The sequence below is a fragment of the Molothrus ater genome, chromosome 1, assembly GCF_012460135.2.
Source record: "Molothrus ater isolate BHLD 08-10-18 breed brown headed cowbird chromosome 1, BPBGC_Mater_1.1, whole genome shotgun sequence".
Lineage (NCBI taxonomy): Eukaryota > Metazoa > Chordata > Aves > Passeriformes > Icteridae > Molothrus > Molothrus ater.
Window position 1 is genome coordinate 50242057 of NC_050478.2, and position 21441 is coordinate 50263497.

At 40.7% G+C, this 21441-nt stretch overlaps 1 protein-coding gene across 1 annotated transcript in view; it reads right to left on the bottom strand.

Moving 5' to 3' along the window:
* The window catches only part of CUL1 (cullin 1), a 52354-nt gene extending 44854 nt beyond the window's left edge, over nucleotides 1-7500 (bottom strand). The window contains exon 1 of the mRNA XM_036406487.2: nucleotides 7398-7500. The gene's annotated coding sequence lies outside the window, so the exon portion shown is untranslated. The remainder of the gene's footprint in view (nucleotides 1-7397) is intronic.
* Between the last annotated feature and the right edge of the window lie 13941 nt (nucleotides 7501-21441).

A 21441-nucleotide genomic window follows, 5' to 3' on the forward strand; every position in this document is an offset into this window, starting at 1 on the left:
AAAACCAAACAAAAAAACAAAACAAACAAGAAAGTAAAAGACCAGACAAAGCCCAATGAAACCCAAACAAACATAAATAATGAAGGACAATGCACATGAAGATGCATTTCTTGATTCAGTCAGGAAGATGGAGAAAAGGAAAATGACGGAGGAAAAGCCATGAAAATTGCTAGATACCCAATGTTCCAAGCAGAAGACAGCATAACATACCTTGTTTCCTTAGAAAGGGGGAAAAAAACCCAAAAAACCCCACAAAAAAAACCCCAACCAAACACCACCGCAAAAAGCCACAAAAACAAAACAACAGCAGCAAAGAGTTAAATCCAATGCAATTCAGAAAGAAAAAACACAGAAAGGCTGGAAACTCTGAAATACCTTGGGCCAGTTTAGAGACCTTAATGATCCTGCAAGGACAATTCTTACTCATAACTGTTTTCCCAAAAGACCTTACCAGACATCAAAACTTCAACTAAATCCAACTTAATAAGTTAAAACATCATAATCCTACTGATCTCCACCAAGAAAACAGCGTTGGTCTTACAGTCTGCTTCAGACACAGCATAACCTCCACCAGAACATCCAGGTCAAGCCTCTGAACCCTAACACAAATCCCCCAACATTATAACAGAACTCAATGCACCACAACACAGACTTTCACACTGTCCTGTAAAGACACAAACAGGAATTTTCACCTGCAATAATATTTCCACAGTTCTTCCATGCTCTTGGAAGGCAGCAGTTCTTACCAATAACTTTAAAAAAACCATTAACATGTTGCTAACAAGCAAAAACCAATTCTGGCTGGAATCTCTTCCCAACAGCTTGATAATTTTACAACTTCTTCCCTCTTGTTATTTGTGCAAGAGCTCAATTGATCAAGGCAATCCAGTTTGCCACTTCAATTTATAAATAAAGATGACGGTCACACAGATTAATCTTGCGAACAGTCTGGTATTTTCAGATATTTGAATGTACTACAAAAGTACAGCTTAAAGTTCCTCCCATAACACCTTCATAGTAATGTTTCATTCTGAAGTGACAAATAATGGATAAATCAAGGACTGTTGCAGTTACTTACATTCATTTCCTGCATGTGACAAAATCACAACCTGTGAAAGCTGCTCCCTCTTTATTTTCTTTTTTTCCTTTTAAATCGTGTTTACATTAAGTGCATGGGTTGATCTTGATTCCTACTGTGGTGTAATGCTGCAAACACTGTTGGCAATGAACAGCACACCTCTCATATATTTCACTCCAGATGCCTAAATACAGTCAGCCCAAAAAGAATGAGAACTTTCTCATTAAAATCTAGAAAGGGATTTGTATGTAATTCTTCTGGTTCAACTACGAAGTCTGAATTCTAGCAGCCTTAACTTACAGTAAAGAATTTATACCTAACAAAAAGTTAGTTATGCTTAAATTTAGTACCATTTCAGCAAATTATTTATCAGTTTTGATCTCTAATGACTGCAACAGGCACCCTTGGTATAGAAGTGAAGCAATTTAACTTAATTTTGTAAAAGTTAAAATTGCCACACATCCCTAACACCCACATTTAAATCCTCCTTCTTGTTGATTAAGCTTGCACCATTAAGTTTTAAAGCTAAGCCTGCATTAGAATCTAACAAAATCAATTCAACTACTTAAGGATATAAACTTTTATTTTTATACAACTCCTATTAGTGACAGCATCCTAGCATAGGCACACTTTCAGAAACAACAAAACTTCTTCAAAGTTATCTCTGAAAAAAAGAGAGTAAGAGAACAGTCTGTTTTCTTAAAAAAAAAGCAAACATTCTAAAAAAGCATTTTCAATTTTACAGTGAAAAGTTTATCCTTTGAATACCCAGAAGCAGAGCATTTGCCTGTGAAATTACTACCATGAAAAGCAAGATGAAAAGACTAACAGCGAACAAACGATCAACTATTTCCTAAAATTCTCTTTTTTTCCCTAATTCAGTCCACCAAACTTTAGATAAAACTTTCAAGTGACAGTCTCCACTGCCTGTGAGACTAGAAGAGCTTGCAAATTTACATATGAAATTAAGTTTAAATTACAGAGCAAAACAGGGTGAACTAAGGTCACACCACAGTCTTAGTTCTGAACTCTAATCCACATTAAGTTTTTGTCCAACCTGAAACACAGAGGAACAAAAAGTCAAGTTACATCAAATGCATATTAAAAATACAAGAAGTTTCTGACTTCAGTTATGGCTGAAATAGCCTTACTAATAACCCATATTTTTTAGCTCCCTGCTTCAAATTTAAAAACTTAACTTTTTTTCTACTGTGTTTATTAAGGAATCAAATACATCCAGGTCCCAGTAGCAAAGCCACCAGTCTCCAATAAAATAGGAGATGTGCATGTCTTCAAAAGATAAGTACATTATCAGAGCAGAGTGAGAAGCTCCCTGCACTGCAGAAACTTTCCATCCCCACGATCCTCACCATCCTACATGTAAATCCATTTCTTCTGCTCAGTAACACCAAGCTTGAGACATACAGCAACATAAACTAGAGCAAATCTAATCAAATCCAAAGACAGAGGATAATTTTATATCAACTTTAGTTACTTCTAGTTTAAAGAAAAACAGAAGTCAATGGTATTGAACTGATATTCAAATCTAGTGCATAACTACAAAGATGTCAGAGATTTCTTAATCCTTTATTCTTAGTCCTGCTGTCAAGCAATTACTTGTATTCACTAGACCAAACTAAAGCAGGGAACCTTTTGATTCCAAAACCAGAACAATCCAAAGGGAAGAAAAGGAGATAATATACTTTTTTTTCCTTAGATTTTGGAAGAATATCACATTGATGTTATACTGTTTATTCAAGAACTATGAAACAGTTTGGGTTGAAAGGCACCTTTAAACATCCCTAGTAACCACCCCTCTGCCACAGACAAACATCTTGCACTGGATCAGGATGCTCAAAGCCCCATCCAGCCGGGCCTTGAACATTGTCAGAAATGGGGTATCCGCAATTCTCTGGTTAACCTGTTCCAATGCCTCATTACCCACCAAAGTAAAGGATTCCTTCCTTATAACCAATTTAAATCTACCCTCTTTCCATTTAAAATTTGTGTCCTTTGTCCTGCCACTACAGGCCTTTGTAGAAAGTCTCTCTCCATCCTTCTCATAATCCCCCTTCTTTACACACTGAATGAAAGCCCCAATAAGGCCACCCTGGAACCTTCTCTTCTCCAGGCTGAACAACCCAACTCTCTCAGCTATAGGAGAGGTGTTCCATCACTGATCACTTCTGTGGCCCTCTCTGGATCTGCTCCAATGACTGCATGTCTTTCTTGCGCTGGACGCCAGAGAGCTGAATGCAGTGCTCCAGGTAAGAGTCACCAGGGAACAGAACAGAGAGTGAGAATCACCTGCTTCTTTTTACAAGTTCAGGATACTACTGGCAAAGAAAGTAGTGACATTTTGGAGAGAAAGAGACACCAACTCTGGCAAAAATTTACGTATGACTTTACATCCATTCCCTGAAGTGCAAAATGAAATTACTATTTTCCTATTTTCACAGTAGCCTTCATTAATTTTTCTAAGGTTCATACGTAAAGAAGGAGTTGAAAAACACTACATTAAATAAAGTGGAATGTAATCAATGTTTGGTTCAGTTAAAAAATATGTATTTGACTTGTATAATTTATAAGAGGAAAAGCAGCAACAGGAAGAGGTTCTCTCTTGTGACATCAGAGGTTCTGTGGGTAAAGAGAAAACTGACAGAGAACTACCCACTGGGACACAGATTATTTCCTAAAGCAGTGCTCTTTCCAGAAGCTGGGATAACACAAGGAGTGTTTAAATCTGTGGTTACATTAAAGGCTACAAGTTACAGCACTATAGCAGGGCACATCAGCTCAGAGCAATTTTATTACCAAGTCATTTAGTCATGTCTGTAACAGGTCTGGACTGCAGTGCTGTAGAAACATGAACAGCCAATCTGTTCTTGTTCTAGTAGTTCTTCTACTGAAAAACCTACAACTCTTACAATAAAACAGTAAGTTACTCATGTAGACAAACTCAACATGTCTCTGTAATTTTTCCAATAATTATATTTTCTTACTGAAAATTTTCCTTTATCAAGCAAGGGAAACTCAGTGGTCTCCATGACAAACCAAAAAAATAGCTGTTTAAGTTTGCACGCTGAATGGATTGTAATTTGTAACCAGACCTCTAAATGTTGGTTCCAACAACCACTTCTTACATGGAGGTAAGCTTGAAAAATACAGTTAACTAAAATTTTCCTATTAGTGTACTTTTACCTAAAAAACATGCTAGCACCTAAGTATTTTATTTAAAATGAGATCATGCATTCGTAAAGCAGAGGCAGAACTTCCAAGGCCAAATTTTCCATACTCTTCTTTTTTCCAGGTCTGTGCAGCAGGAAGACTGCACCAAGCTGCAGGCTGCTATGACTGCCTGTGCACATCCTCCTGATATCCCATCCAAGTGGGACATCTGCCCTGTTTTCCTTCTGATGCACAGAGACAGACCCTGCTGGACAGCACAGGAAGTACAACAGCAGAGTTTGTAACACGCTGACCTCTTACTAGGAAATTCCTCCCTTCATGCTCATAATACAAATTTTTGATGTTGAGAGTGGTGTAAGTGCAAGTGGAGCATCTTTAAAGCTGTTTAATTCACTAGAATTTTGTGGGGGTTTTGATTAATTAAAAAAAAAAAAAAATCAAACTTCATGGCAAGAGAGAAGATTCCAGGTATTTCCAATCCATGCAACCACTGGCACCTGGGATATGACTCATCATTAAGTTAGGCCCTACTGAAATAATTGTAACTACACAAAACTAGGCACTATCTTAAGAACCACAACAGATGAAAAGCAGTACTCTGAGATGTTAACACACAAGTTATAGGATACTTCTTAAGCTGAGTACCTGAGAACTTTCTCTAAGGACTCAGTATTGTTTTCATAATAATACATCTAAAATCCAAGAGCTTGCACCAAGACTACAAATAAGCTAAATCAAAAAAGAGGCACCCCCAAAGCAGTATCCAAATAAGGGTGTGCATTCATTTATCTTAAATGAATTTAGGTTATTTAATTTAAAGCAATGTGATTTTCTCATGTCAATGGTTCCAAGCAACAGGCCCAAGTTTTAATGCCAGTTCAAACCAGCGTACAAGGGAGCAAGGTGGAAGAAGAATCATTTTGCTAAACCACCACCACTATTTTGTCAGCCAAGGAGCAAAACACATATGCCTAATTTAGGTGCCCAAACTAGGACTCTTTTCTACGTGATCCCTGGATAAGCAATGGAAAGTTTCCTCCAGAGATATTCTTAACGCGAGGCACTGAACTGGGATTCTGAGTTAGGTGTGCAAATTATTCCCGAGATCTAATGTGTTCACCATGCCTCCATGGGGCAAGTGTGCCCAGTGCTTAAACTGCACCTCAAACATGAGGTCATGAGGTGACTATGAAACGCAACCAAATCTTAAGAACCAAAGCAACCAAGACAGACACAAATTAAGAAGTTGGACAACAAACACTGAAAACAAAAAGCTACGAGGAGATGGAAAAGACTTCTTTCTGGTCAAGTCACCACCAGAAACACAAAGTGCTGATGCCACACAGACACGTAATCATCAACACACAACATTACAGCAGTTCACTGTGAGTAAAAACTACATACTCTGGTACCTGCATAGTATCTTGCTCCTTCCCCAAAGAGGAGGCATCCCAAATACGCTCCATATCAACTAATTCACAATATGGTATTACAAACATTATTTAGCCTAATTCAAGCTATGTAGCCACCAGGTATGTCTAGCCCCCATGGACTATTGCTCCCAGTCCTGCCAAAAGGATTTCCAATAGAGAATTTTTTCTCCCTGAGTAGCATCAGGGCATGTGTCTGTATTAGGGCTGAGGTATGTAATTATATATGAACACATATATCAAGGGAAAAGTTGCTGAAGAAGTCAGTAAAAAATCAAAACAAAATAAGGTAAAACAAATAATTAATCTCCGCCCTTTCAGTGTTTAACTCTATGCCAGCTGAAACCAGAACACAAGTATTCAGATAACCCAGGGTAAAATTCCTTTCTCCTCAAAGGCATAGCTAGAGGATTTAAATACAAAGTGGGGGAGACAGCATTTGAATCTACAGAGGAAAGGAGTATGGGCAAAGAAAAGAGTATTAGGTGAGATCACAAAGAAGGTTTTAATGACAGGAAAGTAAGATCAGAAGGGAAAAAAAACATGAAGAAGGAAATGGTTACTGGGCAGAAGAAAACTGGAAGGGGAAAGGTAACAGAGGGGTAATGACAGTGCTGGAATATAACTTCAAAAGGAAACAAGAAGGATGGGGAAAGGATTCCAATCAGGGCACACTTAGCTTGCATTGGCAAAGTTACAGGGAAACAAATGAGCTGGTTATTTGAAACAAAAAAATGCAAGACTAGTCATCTGGATAGAGACAATAAGTACACAAACAGACAAACAAAAGGTTATGGGGGCACCTTCTCTGCTAAGGCCACAACAGTAGGTGGCAACAAGGGGAAGCCTGGCGCACACTCCTTGAGAGCAAGAGAAACCTAGAGAAGTTGACCGAGATGAACTATGGCAAAAATCCCCCAGCCACAATGATACTGAGAGCACTAGGGAATGTCTCTAGGTACAACCAAAAAGCTCCTAGACAGACATAAGTATCACTAGGGCTGTGGGGATTGCTGGGATGAACACGGTGAAAGGAAGCAGCACAGGAAAGGACAGGGAGGACAGAGAGCAGGTGAACTCCCCAGAAGAGTGCCCGGTGAGGTTACAGACAAAAGCTCACAGGGAAAAAAAGAGGGCAGAGGCGTGGGAGGAGCAGGGCCTGGGATGGCTGGGGTGGGCAGTCGCGGGGCCGAGGAGGGCACAGCGAGGGCTGCGGGAGGACGGGCCCGAGGTCTGAGAGCCGCCGGGGCGGGACGGAAAGGCTGGGGCAGCCACCGAGGCGCCCTGGCCATGCGGGGGCCGCGGTCACGGGGGAAGGACGGGGACGAAAGGGAGGGAGCGGGCAGCCGGGCAGATCCTGCGGGGCCGGGCAGCCAGCGGGGCGCTCCCGCACCCCGGCGGGGGCGAAGCGTTCTGAGTGCGCAGCTCGCGGCCTCCCCGCTCCGGCCCGGCCCGCGGCTCCGGGGCCGGATCCACAAGCGAGCCGGGCAGCCACCACCGCCACCCCCGCGCTCCGGGGCCGGGAGCGCGCTCGGGAGAAGAAAGGCGGGCGGGCCGGCCGGGCCCGACCACCCCTTCCCCCGTTCTCCGCGGCGTGACTCAGTGCCGTGCCCCGCACCGCCGCCTTCGCGTCCTGCCGGGCCGGGCCGGGCCGGGCCAGGCCTCGCTGCGACACAACGCCGCGGCCTCCCTCCACTCACCAGCATCGCGCGTCCCGCAGAGTCAGGGCCACGTCCGCCCGCCCCTTCCGCCTCCGCCAGGCCCGGATCCGCCGCCGCCGCCGCCTCCCCCCGGCGCGGCCCGGGGATCGCGGAGGCACCGCCCCTCGCAGCCGCCCCTCGCAGCCGCCCCGCCCCGGCTCACGGCGGGCGGGGAACCGGGGCTGCGGCTGCCCGCGCCGGCAGGGCCCGGTGGGGCTGGGCCTCGGCCTCGGCCTCCGGCGGAGCCTGCCCGCCCGCATGAGCGGCTCGGCGGGAGAGGCCGGCCAGCCGCCATCTCCTTGGCTGCCAGGCCCTGCCCTGCCCGAGGGGTCGTTGCTCCCACCCCTCCCCGAGTTAGTCCAGTGTCTGAAGAGCTGAAGGATGAGGTGAAAGAGTTGGAAGTGATGGTTGATGAAAAACTCAACGTGAGCCGGCAGGTGTGCGCTCGCAAGCCAAAAAGCCAATCGAACTTGGGCTGCATCAAAAGCAGCATTGGGATAGCAGGGCGAGGGAGGTAATTCTGCCCCTCTGCTCTTCTCTGGTGAGACCCCAGCTGGAGTGCGTGTACAGTTCTGGTGTCCCCAACATCAGAATGACATGCAGCTGTTGGAGCAAGCCGAAAGGAAGCCTCGAAGCTGATAAAAGGACTGGAACACCTCTGCCATGAACACAGGCTGAGAAAGCTGCGGCTGTTCAGCCTGGAGGAGAGAAGGTTGTGTGGAGACCTCAGCAACCTTCCAATTTCTGAAGAATCCTAGAGGGAAGCTGGAGAGGGGCTCTTTGTCAGGAACTGTAGTGATAAGACACAGAGTAATTAGGTACAAATTCAACAAACGGAATTTTAAGTTAGATACTTGGAAGAAGTTTTTTACTGTGAGCGTGGTGAGGTGCTGGAACAAGGGAATAAGTTGTCCAGGGAGGTTGTGGATGCCCCAACCCTGGCAGTGTTTAAGGCAACGGAAGTGTCCCTGCACATGGCAGGGGATGTTGAGACTAGATGATCTTTAAGGTCCATTCCAAACCCTTAACATTCTATCATTCCATGTGTTTCAGGATGATATTAGACATGGTAAGACTTTCCCCCATCCATAGCTAAGCAACTGCTTCTGCTTCTGTATTTATGAGAAACACAGGTTTCTAAAGTGTCCTGGGCACAGTGAATGGCACCACACCAAGTGTGGGAGCCCAAATGGATGGTACAGCTGTGAGTTAACAGTGTGTCTTTGTCAAGCAAGTGTTAAACCAAACTGTGAAGCTTCTCTGAATTATTCACATCAGGAATCATTGCCTCTAAGTGCATGAACATTGCCTTGAAAACTTTGATTAAAGTGTGGCTTTTGTAAGAGCATAGAAATCTTTCTGTAATTGTGAGTTTCAGAGTAGCAGGAAGACAACTTGGAAACAACACTGCAGAGAGAAGAGGGTAGAAATTGAAAGAAAGGAAATGACATTGTTCAGCTGTGAGCTGCTTGGAAGATGTGTGATGGTATTTGGTCTGACTTATTGAGGGATATGGAATTTCATGGACCTGTTTGTAATCTGCAAACAAGTTAAAGCAGAGCTACCTACTAGGTAACTTTAATGTATGATAATAAAACATAAACCTCCTAGCAAATTTGCATCTCTTATATGCGGATTGGAAGTGGGGCAGTTATTTTTTCTTACTAAGAGTATGAAATTGATGATACAAAATCATACCAAAATTAGGACAGGTTTCAGAAAAGTAGTATTTTGGAGTCAGTTCTGTCTTGTTTATTCCTGAAGACTGGAATTATATTGCTGGAGCAGTATTGCGAAGAAAAAAACCAAAGTTTGTAAAAGATGTTATAAAAAGTACTTTTCCTTTATACTAGTATCAAGAGTTAAACCTGTGAAATTCAGTAGCTTCATGGGAAAGGAAAGAGAAATGGGGAAGCAATAGGAAGAAACAGAAGATTTCTTTTCTTTGCAAAATACTTCACTTGCATTCTGGTTCTACCTGCTGTTCACCTTTTCTGAAAATTGGCCTTCTCAAAGCTAATGCTCCTTAGTCATGTTGGTGCTGGAAAAATTATTTCCCTGTATAATAATGCCTTCCCATGGCCCAGCCTACTGAAGTGGACACAAGCAAAGTCAGTGACAAAGCTCTTCCAATGAGACAGTGCTGACTAAGGAGCACTGTCTGAGGAACTGGTTTAATGTGTCGCAGGGACACTGTCTCAGTGGCATCACGACGCTTATATTTTGCTTATTGCAAAGGTGTACTTTGCAAATACCATTCCTGGGCATGACTAAATTTCTGGTTTGCTGACATACGTGAGTTGTAGTAGAGGACAGTTTGTGTGAGTTGGCATCAGCGTGGCTAGTTCTGCATGGTGTGTTCAACACTGGGACAGGGAGGGCAAACAGAATAGTCTGTGGGGGACAGGAACCAAATCCAAAGGATCTGATCTTGAAAAATAAGAACTGATTTTTTGGTCTTGGAAAGTTAGGTTTTGGTGCTGTATTTTACAGCAATTGTCTTTGCAAGAGGTAAAGGCATCATTGTTTTAAAGCCTAAGACAAGAGGACAATAGAGCTATAGATAGCAAGAAAAGTGAAAAAAAAAATGACAGGAAAGGAACAAACCTAGGGGAGAAGGAAGACCTGAATTGGCACCATCTTGCACTAAACTGTATTTTCTTTTTTTAGCTTTTGTGATTAACTGCAGTACAAGCCTGAGATTTGACAGTTTGGAGTATCGAAATTTATTTATCTTTTTCCTCAGGGAAAAAAGATCCTGCATTATGATTTGTGCTCACTTTATAGAGGCAAGACACAGTTTTCTGATTTTATTCATGGTACTGGTAGTTGAGTTGACACTCTGAAAAGGTAGGCCATAAAAAAAGCCTCACTAGACAATTCTGACATGGTGCATAACATGGCTTCTTCGTACATCCATTGAAAGAATTCCAACAGCAGGGTAAGTGATCACAGAGAGCAAAGGGAACTGAATGCAGGGAATTGAATGCCAAAATACCTGTTACCAAGTTACTCATAGCAGGATGGCTCCTGCATTATAAATTGTCCAATAGAATTTATGTACTTTGCGTGAAAGGAGAGAAGTTTCCCCTAGAGACTGAGGCAGCCAGAATTTCAAAGACAGACTTCATGAGAGAAATCCAGTCTTTTTTTTACTAAAATGAATTTGCGGTGCTGCTGAGAGGGGCCTGTTTTCAAAATAACTTGCAGGTCTTACACTTGTTGCATCAGCAATGAATCAGCATACACTAAGCAAGAAAATTATCCTGACAATGTTTGCTGTCAGTTTAAGTAAGTAGCTTCCTCAGCAAAGAAGAAAAGCCTGAGTCATTGAAAGACACAGAGTTGCAGCAGCTGCTAGTTTATTACTACTGTCAGGAGTCTGGGCTGATTTGGAGGGATACCTTCCCTGCTATCATGTGCAGTGATGATCTGAAAACAGTAATTAATTATATCACCCCCTCCATGCAGCCAGAAGGACAGGCTTGGTATAGGCAGGGTAGATGACAACCAGATTTGGTAAAGGTTGCATGATTGTATTGAATATCTCTTGCTTTTTCTGGCAGATTTGTTTTCCTTGGTGTTTTGGTAAAGAATGTTTGGCTGAGCTCCTAAGTGGTGGTTCCCCATTTAAATGCTTCATTCCTGGTTTTGAGTTGAGCCCAGTGTACTCCCTAGCTCTGAGAGCCTCTGTTTTTGAGGTAGTGAGAGGCTGCAGGCATGCTTTTCCTCTTACTGTTTCTTGGGAGGGTTGCAAGCTAAGATACAGGAAATAAAAAAAAAACATGTTTGTGAAAGGGATATATAGTTCTGTACAGTATGTGAGCATACTACCATTTCTTCAGCTTTTTTGTTGAGTAGAAAATTTAAGTTTCAGGATTTTCCATGATTGCTTGTAAATCAGTCTTGGGCTCAGTCTGTCATGCACATTTGTATAAAGTAACTGAGAAGAGCTATCTTCTGTGCTTCCAAATTCAAAGTTGCCCAAAAGAATCTGTGAATGACAGATTATATTCCACTGCTCTGCTGCTTCTTGTGCTGCGAACCTTTGTGGGAAGGTGGAAATCATTTTGCAGAGATCAAATTGTTCTTCACAAAGGCCAGTTCCTGCATGTGTCAGACAGGTAGTGCCAGGCTCCTATATTGAATAAAAAGGCAGCCTAGGAGAGTTAACAAACATGGTAACCTTTGGTTAATCTGCTCCTTTTATAAGCAAAGGTCAATGTTTTTATTGTCAAGCACTCTGGCTGTATCACCAGCAGGAACAATACAATGTGTGTACAACTGTGTGTATAGAGGGCACATGACCAGCTCTCCTCAAGCCTTTGGTTTTTTCTCTTCTCTGACATGTTGTCTGTCACCTGGATGATTGATTTTTTTAGAGGTTTGCAGCAGTCTGAATTCCAGCATTAGAGCAGAGAAGAGAAACAGAGGAAAGAAAAGTTGAGTTAGAAGAGAGCTACAACCATATTTCGCTCCCATGAGCATTTTGGCCTAATCACTTCCAACAGTTCTGACCTCAAATTGGGATGTGGAGATATTATGCAGAATAGGATCACAAGAAGTGAAGCATCATTGCCCATTCAGAGCAAAGAATATTAATGTCTCTTTGGGTAAAAAATGAGCAAATAATCACCTTGTTGTCAACTTTAGGATATTTAAATTCCAAAATGGAGAGTATTTGTTCATACATCTAAAGGCACACATGTGCTCTGGGAATTCTTAATAGAAAGATGGTGGCAGTTTTTTTGGTTGGTTGGTTAGGTTTTTGTTGTTTTGTTTTGTTTTCTTTTTTTCTTTGCAGTAATTTCTAGACTACAAGCTTTCAATCAAAAATGGTGTCTACTAATGCCTCTGCTATCTACTGTGGCAAATAATGCACTGATCCACTGCCTTTTCTTTTTCCATCCTGTCCTTCATTGAGCTGAAGATTTCTCTTGGGCCTGAGATCCAAGACTTGGCATTGGTTTAACTCGTTAAAGCTCTTTCTTTATAGGAGTTTTTACAGACAGAAAGACAACCTCGGTTACGCTTCTCTTTTTTTCTTTTTTAAAATTTGAGTAGCAGCTAATCTGCTGCTAATGTAGCAGAACTCTGTTTCATTGATCTTTAGTAAAGCTAATATTCCTTTTGTTTGTTTTCTGTAGTTATTTGATATTTTATGATGAACAGGCAGCTGTTTACAGACACAGCATGTGTAATGAAGGAAATTGATGTTCTGTATGAACATTTTTCATAGAGGAACACTGCTCTTTGGGCTTAACTTGTTTCTCACTATAATTTTACCTGAGGGAGGGAGAACAAGGAAGAGCAGTGTCACCGGAGCAAGCCAGACCTCGGCTTTTCACATTCAGCATATTCAAAACAAGAGTTTATCCTTACTGCATTCTTCCTCAGGCTGAAACTTCAGACCTTCCAAGGCCCACTTTCCTTGGTTTGAGCCCACTGAGATGCTTCACAGGACACATTCTCTTGTAGGGTATTTAGATTCTCTCTGATCAGCATTGGGTCTAACCTCTATACACAGAATTCCTAAAAAAAGGAAGGTCTAGTAAAGAGTATGGCAGAAGATTTTTCGTAGTGTATTCAAATACTGACAAGCTTCTGATTTTTCCTTCAGTGCCATGATACTTCAGAGTTTATGTGCTTAAACCTTATGGTTTAGGTCTTGTTGAGGTTTTTAGTAAGAAAATAGGTGGAGGAAATATTTGTATGCTAACTTCTCACTAGCTTGACAGGTAAACCTAGTGACTTGTAATATATTAAATATGTGGGTACAAATTGCAAGAGGGGAAATTTGAGTGAGGTATTAGAAAAAGGTTTTTTACTTTGAGGGTGGTGAGGTGCTGGTTGCCTAGGGAGGTTGTGCATGTCCCAATCCTGGCAGTGTTCAAGGCCAGGCTGGATAAGCCCTGGAGCAACCTGGTCTAGTGGGAAGTGTCCCTGCCTATGGCAACGGGGTTGGAAGGAGATGGTCTTTAAGCTTCCTTCCAATCCCTTAACATTCTTATTCTAAAACAATCTCTAAGAGAAGGATTTGTAGTAAGTTAATGTGTTATCTGTACATGTGCATGGCATCAGTGCATGGCATCAATGTAAGATTAATGTTGGCAGGAATGGTAAGAAGACAGGTGGTTTTTGTGGTCAGGAAATCAGATGATACCTGAAAAGCTGTCTGAAATGTAGCCTTTACCACAGAAATCTCTGCAAGTCCCTGCTTTTGGTATTTGTGTTATGGGTCTGTGGGTACCTATGACAGTGACAGGAGCTCCAGCACCTCCTGGGGTTCTGCAGGCTTAGAAAATTGCTCTTTCCATGAAAAGACCCTTGCTGTGGGACTGACAGTGAGGCTTACGAAGAGACACATCAGCCAGTGCCAGAGGACACCAGTCCTTCACCTGGCACTGCAAAAACTCAGCAGTGCTGCCCTTTACTGAACATGTAATGTATTTCTCTAACACAGAGATTTCAGTCCTTTGCTTATTTTCCCCCATGCCCTAGCTCTTCTCCCAGCTAGGGGGGTTACTATTTCTTGAGCCTTTACTTCTAGGGTTGACCCTTTTCTTTCAGTACCAAGTCAGGACCTCCCAGGGATTGGAAACCAGCTGCTCCTTCATGGTTTCTGTTTCCTGCCTTTGCTTATGAACAGCTCTTGCAAGAGCTGCTGCTGCAGCTTCTTCCAGCTTTGCCTGGCTGCAAAGCTCTGCTGTCTCTGATCCTCAGCACAGGCCCTCCTTGGCAGTGCTGCTGGAGTGTGAGGTTTTTTTGCACTAACTCAGGAGCTCACGGGAGGCATAGATACAGGCATAGGTGTAGATGTGGGAGTGTGTGCCTGCATCTTTTCTTCCTGGTTGTTTCTAAGAGATCATTATGCTTGTTTTGTACCAGGAGTGGGCAGAGGCAGTAGCATTTTCTGCTGCTGTTTTCAATGTGAATAATGGTGTTTTGCCTAAAAGAACAGTTTGTTCAGACAGACACAAGTGTTTCCTCATTTCAGATAGGAATCCATCTGTCTTCAGTAGCTTACACCATCTCCAATGACACACTGGGTGGCTTTCCCTTTTCCCCCATAGACCACTCAAGAAATAAACCTTATGGAGGAGAGACCAACAGTCCTTATGCATTCCAAGGGTGTGAACAAACTTCCTGGGGTGATATGTTCTCAAAGTCACAATTTCTATCCTCTATACAGGACCCTTTCCTTCAGTGATATTTATCTGAGGTGTTTTAAACTGATCTGCACAACTGAGTTGGTTATTTGTTTTCCTTGAGTGTTGCAGGGAAAACCTTTTCAGTCCACATGACTTAAAGCAAATTGGGATCTGAGTGCTTTACTGATCTGTCAACAACATGAAATTAAGCTGCAATCAGTGAAGTGTTGCATTTGAGATCAGCAGTAGTAATACAACAGGTAAACTCCCAAACTAGACATATACTCATGTTAATGAGCACCAGAAGATTCCTAAACCCCTTCTGTAACAAAAGCAGAAGAGATTTCTGAACTGCTCCAAGCCTTTCCATAGGAAAGGTGTGGATTGTGTAATGCCCTAGTGAGAACTCATTTATACCCATGGTATAAATTCCTTTCTTTACATAGTCTGGATCTCCAGATGAATTTACAGGGATGCCTTGCAGCTGTACACAATGCATGGCCTCCAAGGACAGGGATGGCCTCCTGACCACAGGGACTTGGTCTCTAGACTTTAAAGGTTCAGTAAAGTCAAAACCTTGAATTAATTTGCTTTATTGAGGTAGTATATTTGGACTAAATGTCCAAAAATAGTTTGTGTGATTCTTGTCTACATCACACAGATTTTAGTGATTTGCCTAATGAGAACTGCCAAAATGCCTTAAATGTGCCTATCTTAGAAGTCTGAGAAAAACCTGATGAATCTTTATAGCTTGGAGACCCATTCTGCTGGCTAATAGCAACTATCTTCACATCATTGCAAGAAAAAAAGTGGTAGGCTTAAACTCAGTACAGCAAGTAATGTTTTACCCTTGTTTTTTTTCAGAGTGAAGTACACAAAACCCAGATAGTAATAGATGATGTACATTTTTTCTTAAAATGGTAAATTACAGGTCAATTTTGGTGGAATTAAAATTGCTGTTGCAAAATAAACCAAGTACCTTGTGTTGTTTATGACTAATGCTCTTAGTTATTTGTCATGATGTTTGCTTTTTAAATTCAACAGTATACAGAGGATTTTGTGCATATCATTGCCAAATTAGCTCACTTCTCTGGATAATAAATGCTCTTATCTCTTTGCTAAACAAAAGACTACATAAAATGAATAATAGTAGTATTAGTATGGGACAAATCTAGTGCTCCAAAAAGCCATTGTAAGTACACTTGAGCAATAATTACAGGCAACAAAGCCTCCACTCCTTGAAATTTATCATAGAAATTGTGATAGCACTAGACTTGACTAAAATCTGGGACAGTTTAGAATGCCATCTACTTAGAGTCATTACCAAAACACATCTACCCCTGTTAGAAATAAATACACAAAAATAGCCCCAAAAGCTGAAAATGTGCTCATTTTCCTCTGTTTTTGTATTTTGGTTTCTGGAAACAAGGTATTCCACATAATAACAATAATAATAATTATTATTATTATTATGACTGCACCTATCTGTATGAGCCTCATGGACTTCAGTTATACAAAATAGCAAGACAACAAAACAAAATGCTTTGTCAAGAGCTACATGTAGTGTTTGGGCTCAGGTGCTGTATCCAGGGTAAGTGTTATGACACTACACACATCCCTCGGCACTATGCAGATCAGTTTTTAATTCATGTTAGCTTTATTTTTTTCTGCTGAGGACACAAAATAGCATAAATGTTGACCTTTTAACACAAGCTTGGCAATATGCTTGGGAAGGATTACTTATCTTTAAAATCATGGCAATTTTGTTACATCAGAGTGTGAGACTGATGGTCAGAAAGTACACTACCCCCACCTCTGCACCAGTTAAGGCTATCAGTCAAGATCACGCTATGTCAGTAAGGAAAATAATGGTAAATAATACCAGTGATTCCCAAGGCAACTAATCCCCGGGGGACAACATATGAAAACATTTGGAAATAATTCTAATGACATCAAAGTCAGTAAATCATGCAGGTGCTTTGTACACCCTCATAGTACACACAGTTGACAAGCTGTAGAGTTATAGGCCGAACACACACCAGCTGCTGGACTGCAGACATTTTTCCTCTGTTCTTACAGTAAATATGATACTGATCCTTTTGTTTCCATTCTGTGTAAGAAGACTTTATAAGCTGGGACTAATAATTACCAAGATGCTCTAGACAGCACATGCCGGGCTTGCTGCTCGGGGTTTGTTTTTTTTTTGTTTCCATGTTCAAGAAATGTGTCCAATGGATTTTCTAAAAATATTTACCATGCTTTAGAACACATAAGTGAATAAAATGTTAAGTGTGACTAAGTTTTTCATGTGAATAATTTTGGTTTTGCCAAATATTTAATATCAATGTTATTGGTCAATGTCTGGTAGTAGCTAATGCAAGCATGGCAGCTGGTGTAAACATGTTTGAGATGCTAAATATCACTCCTCTTTGACACAAACATGAACAACTTTCCATTTAATTTGAAACATCCCAAATACGAATTGCTTACTGTTGGAAAAGCAACCAAGATTTATTTCAGTAGCAGAAGACTACCATTGCCAATAGGCTCTACTATTACAGAAATCTCCACAACAACTATTACTGTTCATATGAAGTACACACAGAGAGATTTTTAATTGTGAATCTATGTTCTTGCACCTTATTTTATTGAAGTATTGTTAGTTATTGATCTGGTTTTCAAAATATTCAGAAGCTAGCACTTAGCAGAACTATTAGTTAATACTTGTTAAACTAATCTCTAGTGAGCCAAAAATTTTCATTTGCTCAGTGAGTGACTCAAGTGATCCCTGTCATTAAAGCCTCCATTACTTTGGAACTGTGATCTGTTCTCACTTTACTTCTGATTAAACAAACAGTAAAATTATCCTAACTTAATAAAGTGATTCATATATCAGTTGTTTTTTTTTTCAAAGCAATACTGATCTCCCTTATAAAAATCATGTAAAGTCAAGTGTCCCCTATTTTGTAATGACTCCTCAATTTTTATGGATTTAAGGAGCACTATGACAGTGTTATTACTGTAACTGTCTTATATTAGCCTCATTCCTCCTTGTTAAGATTTTGAGAATTTACTTAAAGGTAGGAGTTACAGACCTCTACAGATCTTCCTCTATTAAGTTTGGGCAGGCATTTTTGCAAAGCATTACAAATTACTTAGAGATGCTTGAGTCCTGGCTGCTTCACACTTCTGAGGCTGGTCAGAAGGCTTGTGTGATCTTCTTCAAGGACATGTGGTGGCTGTTGTTTTTGTTTGCTGTCCCTGACATTTCTACCCTCCAAAATTCCAGGCATCAACAATCACTCTCATTAAATTCTTGCTAAATAAAAGCTGCAAATGCAGCAATGGGAGGAGATGATGGGGAGGTGCTGAGCTCTGGCTGCAGCACAAAGCACAGTCCCTGTGTGCCATTAGGCAGTGAGTAATCTGCATATCCTTGGGGGCACGTGGTGAAGAATCGGGACTCCCTCCCTCTCTGTTACTCCCCGTGTGCTGGTTATTAGGATATTTTCATCAAAGAGGTCATTAATGGGCCAGTGTTGCTCTATTGGAACTCAGTGGTGCCCAGAATAAGATGGTGCATATGCTTCCAAAGATAGTGGATTGGTTGAGGGGGAGGAGGAGGAAAGGAACCTTTCAATAATGGTATCTTAACAGGCATAGTTTCTATTTCAGTATAGCTAGAGGGGTTTGAAATGCCCTACTTTTAAGCTGGAAGTATATTGTATAGCATAGAACAACTATTCATAGCTGGATTAGGTATATTGCCTTATATTTGTGCAGCCAAACAGCATAGAGATTGACTTTTAGAGGTGCTGAGGAAATGTAAGTTTCTATGCCTGCTGTTGGTTTTCAGCACTGAAGGAGCTTTATAGAAGTGCCAAACAATTACGGCTCCAAGTTTGAAAATGTGATCCTTTATAAAAAAGCACAGAAACTTAGCAAGATTATTCCATGACTTCATAAGCATAGTCCTTGGTTGCAGTGTGCTTCATATAGCTGTTGTGCCTTTTCAGCTCTGAGTATTGCTAGTGGAAAGTGCAAAATTCTATGAAGCAAGTTTTTATAGCAGCTCATGATGGATTGAAAAGACTTGATTTCTCTTAGGGGTGTGAGCCAGAGAAAAACTGATAAGTGAAAGAGTTGAATACATAGTGCTAGTTGCAGGTGCAGTCTGAATTTCTGCAGTATACATATAAAATACCAAAAGTATTTACAGAAATATTGCCTAACAGAAAGCAATCAGCTGGTCTGATTGAAGCCATCAACATACCAGAATAAACCAACAGCAGGAACATCACAGCAACTAAAAAAGCATGTTAACATTGCTGTTTAATTTATAAGATCCTGACAAGAGAGAATCTAAGAATCATTCAGTCATAATTTTGTGCAATTCTCTTCAAAGTGCATCCATGTTGTAGGGAGGTACTATTTTTGTAAGAAACTGCAAGAGGCACTGAAATTTTAAGATCCTGTTTTTCACGTCTAAAGATGAAGGCAAGTACACAGGGAGATTTCCCAAATCACATGGGTTCCAAGCCCCTCATGCATTAAAAGAAAAGTTAGGCATGGACATGGTGTTAAAAATACTACCTGAATTATGATTTGCAAGTTGAAATAGATCAATTCCTTTTCAAAAGCCTGCAGGAACTGATTCCCTTCCTCTCATTTCTTTCTTTACTAGCTCTACAGAATTTGCTCTGGGAAAAAAAATAGAGAAACCTTCAGTACTGAAAGCATTTGAAGAAAATATGGTGAGTCAGAGGAAAAATGTATTGCAACCATTGGTGAGTGATGTACTGGTACATGGAGGCAGCATAGAGAATGGGACATATTGAAGTAACACAGAATTGTCCCTTTGCCTGAATTGTAACATGCTCCCAGCTGGACAGAGATGGGCAGGGAGCTGGTATTTAACATCACAGGCCTTTCAGTACCTCATACACCACCAGGAGCTGTTCACTGCCTCTGTGTTTAATCAAAGCAAAAGCAAATATTTATGAACTGAAACACCACAACCTGTGCAGAGATTACTAGATGCAGGAATGTATTTCAGCAAGGACTCAGCTACTTTGTGAATTGAGGTTGTTCTCCATTTTATAGCTGTCAATGAACTGGGCAAGTTTTTAACCTCTGTTCTAACCAGTGATTGCTGAGAATTTTAGGTAAACAAGTACCAGTGAAAGCTGAGTGTGGTTGCAGTACAGGAGAGACAGGCACCTTACCTTCATGCTGCTAAAGTAATGTAAATCCCACCTACCCTGCCCAACAATGGAGGTGCTCGAGCCCTGCTATTGTCCTACCCTGTTCTAGCTCTGTGAAATGGCATCAAAGCCAGGAATAGGAAGGGCAGTTCCTCACCAGAACAGGACAGATATTGCTGGCTGTGAAGCCAGCCCATTTTTTGTTTTCATGGGCAATTTTAAGCCTTCTTCCCTTCGTTGTGAACTCTGTCTCTTGTGCTGGGTCTAGCACAGTCAGACAAGAAAACATCTGTACTTGCCCAGGGAAATGAAATGCCCAGGGAACTAAATATGCCCAGGGAAGAAATTTGTTTGAGACAGAAGAAGATGAAAAATTATAATATTATCTCAGAAAAATACTGTTCCTGCATTAATATTATATTGAATATTAACATTAAAACTATATAGTAATATTATTGCATTAATAAGGTCAAGTTTCTGCATTTTTAAGAACATGTTTAAAAGTTATTGAATTATTGTTGCACAGTAATCACAGAATCTGCAGCAATTAATTTATAATATTGTAACATTCATAGGTACTGAACAGAGAGGATTTTATATCTGAAAAGCTGAGGAGTCCCAAAGCCATTACAGCTAAACTGTGTAGTAATCATGACTTTTTAAATAAGGGCCGATGTCCTTCTTTGTAACTTTCTCAGTCTTTGCATTTCTATCATTAAAAAAGCAATATAAGTTACCACAAATATTTTCTTTTTCCCTTCTCTCCATTTTTTTGGTCTTTCTTTACTAATCTTTCTATTTCATGACCTCATTTTTTTTTCTATTTAAATCCTAAATGTTTTAATAGGCTATGTGACATTTCTGTTAAAAAACAAAGAAAAGCAAATCAAAACAACAAAATTAGTTCTGGACATTTGTCCTTGATTTTCTGGATATTTTTCATTTCTGAACTTTTCTTCTTTGGTATTTTGTTGCTCTTATGAAATTTGAAATTAACCTTTTGCATTTTGCTCATTCATATTTATCTTTTCCAGTTATCAGTGTCTTTCTTTTTACTGCCTCTTTAGTCTTCCTAACTTGTTTAACTCTGTCTTCTGTCTGGTTTACCTTTGAGAATCATGAATGATAATACTCAGAACACAACAGAAAATGTTCAGGTTGACTTCAAAGACTGAAAGTCAATCCTTGGAACATGAAAAAGAGAAGATATCATTGGTGTGAAGGATAGGCTCAGGGGACAGTTTCAATTGATCAGAAAATCCTTGATCTTGGAGAACCACAAACAGAAGATTAGCAATATACAAATTTAATGGATGTGTTTATTAATGCCTTTGGTGAATCAGGTTAATACCCATAGCTCCATTCTACAATTAAACACAGACAAGAAATATCCTATTCCTGGTCCTAAACTTGATATTCATCTAGGCTTTATATGCTTATATAACATTTCCCAAGAGCAAATTTCATCAAAACAGAGAACAAGGTTTACAAAGATGAATTTCTAATTGTGCTGAGATGTATCTCAATTTAGTAACCTAAAAGAAAAACAGCAGCCTGATTATCAGAATTATTGAGTACCCATAGTTTTTGCATGGTTTATATGCAGCAACTAAACTCAGTGGCTCTGGCAAACAGACCAACTTTATTAGAGTATCTAAAGTCAGGCCACTGGTTTTGAAACATTTACCT